We start from the raw sequence: 3,124 nt of genomic DNA, 5'->3' as shown, positions 1-3,124 counted from the left end.
ATCCACCTAATTTTGTGCAAATTGAGCCCTGAAGGTTGTGTTTGGTCTGCATTCAGACTGGGGTCTACCCAAGATTTTTGTTTTGGACCAAAACAAAACCATGTGACTAAAGATCTCTTCAATCATTGGCCAGGAACTACGAGGTAGGTCAAAACCGCGGCTCACCGCTTCATTCCTAAACATGTTTAAATCCATGGACGACCAGCTACGGTGGCTGTTTTGGTCAAGATATTCCGCTCCGAAAGCAAATTGTTTTAATACCTGAGACCACCTCAAAATATGGGTCCTAGAGTGGTTTTTGGTTCTGGACCTGGGTTCACTTGCAAGTATTCAGTCTGAAAATTTGCTCTGTTTATCGCGGGAAACTTACTCTGGTTCACTTTAACCAGATAAAATATGTCTAGTCTGAATATTCGTCTAAAAAATACAGTAAGTTTATTATTGGCTTTGTTCCTAAATCACACACAAGACCAAAACACAATGAACAATGAAGATGAAACCACCACAAAGAAATGACTTTTTGGTGATCGATATGAGAAACAAATAAAGTATTAATGGGAAATTAAAGATGAAAAAGCTTCATATCCACCTTTCCAAAAGAAGAGTTTGTTTGATTAGCCTCCCAGCAGAAGGAAAGCTGATGGACACGGCTAACTGTGTCCTTTCAGCCAACATTTCTCCTTTATTGCTGGTTCCGGTTAGCCACCGAATGTGTCTGGAGGACCCAGAGGGATCAATTACAAAGGCTGGTACCGACCTATGTCCACCGGGGTTAGGAAGTCGAGGGGCGGATCGAGAGACTCCACCAGCCTTCTCCGGACCAACACAGTGGAAAGAAAGAGGGAAGGAGTTGCAAAAGGGTGAGTGCATTGTGGGTAAGACGCTTAGTACTTGCTTTGGCTTTTCTAGGTTTAAAATCTTTCACTAAGAAAACTGCAGAGAAACATGTTTATGCGAGAAGAAAACGATCCTTCATCACCGAGAGCATTATGCACACTCGAGTGCTCTACTGATACCTACAGAGAGCATAAAATATGCATATTCATCCAGATGAGCTCGTGCATTATCAGACATTATAGTAGTCTCTCCTCTGCGGCAGCTTGGAGTGCAAAGTCTCTTCACTTCTCTCTTATTCACGGTAAAAAAAAAAAGCCTTGATTACAGTAATCACCTTCCTCCTCTCAGTAGGTGCCACTTTGGCTCCGGTTCATGTTCTTAACACGCCACTTAAGACCAACATAATGGAGAGAATCATTAGGAACTGGTTTTAGGATTATCAGTTGCCTTCTTTCATATGTTTAGTTCTTCCTGGAGTGGAAATACTGCGATCTAATAAATATCCTTGAGAAGTAAAAAAGAAAAAGCTTATAGTACGTATCAAAACGGACTGCAAGGACTAAATCCCAGCCAGCAAGGCCAAAGGGGGTCAATGTGGTTTAAAATGGGGCAGAAAATGTTGGCCCTAATAGGGTTTGTCTGTAGTTTCCATGGTGACCCCACTTGTGTTTGCCCATATTAACTTAAAGGGTCACCAAACAGGGAAGTTGGAGACTGACTCCACCCACAGCTGAATTTTGAAAATCCAATCAGAGGGGCGGGGCTGGGGAACAGGACTGTTATTATTACTGGAGCTGCAAATCATGACGTGGGACTTCTGAAAATTACATGGTTTGACCAATCAGAAAACTCAACTGTAATACCTCGATTCAACCTGTAGAGGGCAGCACACAGATGGTTTTGTCTATAGTTTCAAGAAGTTTATTTTAATTTATCAAAACTTTGGCAATGGCCAACCGACAGCACTTTTAAAGCCCCATTTATAGAGGTCAACAGCCCCAAAAAGTGGATTTAGGGTTTGGTTACCCTTTAAGTGGCTACTCACTGGGCTGGCTCGCTTCAGTAGCCAGCCACCTGGTGGACGGCCTAGCGTGCTAGCGAGCTCCGCTGCCCAGGGACCCTTAAGCCATTTGGCTGGAATATTGTTTTCGAAAAAAAAAATCATACTGCTCAAAAATTTAAATCCCCACCACACTCTCAAAAACCCACCCGGTGAAAATGAATTTTAAGCATACCGAATGACCCTCCCCCCCAAAAAATGATGGCATCACAGATGTTGAAGCTGCCAAAAAAAAGTTTCTTATTGTTTTCCAAAAAATATTTCAAAATCCACAAAACCAAAGCACAACAAAACGCTTTGAAATATTATGGGATGGCGACAGGGCCTACAGCTTGGCGGCCATTTTGTGGCAAACTACAATTTGAAAATTTTCTCACAATATGGGGAAAATCGTTTGTTTCAAGTGATCTTCATCAAATTTCACACGTTACCAGATTAAGTCTGCTACCACAACATAAGTTTTGCTGACCTTTGACCTCGGGTAAAAGTCGCCATCTTGAGTTTAATAAAAAAAAAAAAAAACCTTTTGGCCCACCTTTAATTTCGTCTCATAACTTCTTGAGCATCATTAAGAAGCTACTTGAGAGAATAGTTTGAAATTAGAAGTTGTAGATTTTGAACGTACTTTACGTAGCGATCTCGCAAACTCCGTGTTGCTTAAAAATGTTACAATACTGTGAATTTTTTTTAGATGAATCATTAGCTCAAGCTTAAACAAACAATATGACAAATTATATGAACACATTAGCATGTGGGTGCGGCTAAAGGGTAACTAAACACTAAATCAACTTTTTTTGTGATTTTTGGCTGTTAACCTCTGAAAGTGGAGTCAGCTTTAACTCTTTTGTTGACCTTTGACCTCTGGAAGAGGCAGACATCCTGATTAAAAAAAATACAAATTTCAACTCTACCAACATTTTTTTTACATCAACTATTGGCTTATGCTTAAAGAAACGAAATGACATGATATGAACATATTATGAATGTGGGCGTGGCTAACAAAAAAAAAATTCTGTTGCCAAGGAAATCTGAAAGTTTACTTTTTCCGATTCTTTTAAAAGTTACATAGATCTATTCGTCACCCCCAGGAAACCAAAACATAAAATGGTTGCTATGGAGATATAACCAACAGAAAAGCCGCTATTGTGAAAAAAGTGTTTTTTATTTCATGAATGTGTTGTTCATGTTGTTGGATTTGAACAACTCTCTGTTCATCCTTTACTCCAC

At 40.0% G+C, this 3,124-nt stretch overlaps 1 protein-coding gene across 1 annotated transcript in view; it reads right to left on the bottom strand.

Annotated features, from left to right (window-relative positions):
- Positions 1–3,124, bottom strand: part of tafa5 (TAFA chemokine like family member 5) — a 169,299-nt gene that overhangs the window by 15,644 nt on the left and 150,531 nt on the right. The gene's annotated exons all lie outside the window — the stretch shown is intronic.

The sequence above is a fragment of the Oryzias melastigma genome, linkage group LG23 (genome assembly GCF_002922805.2).
Source record: "Oryzias melastigma strain HK-1 linkage group LG23, ASM292280v2, whole genome shotgun sequence".
Taxonomy (NCBI): Eukaryota; Metazoa; Chordata; class Actinopteri; order Beloniformes; family Adrianichthyidae; genus Oryzias; species Oryzias melastigma.
This window is presented reverse-complemented; position numbering and strand designations above follow the sequence as displayed.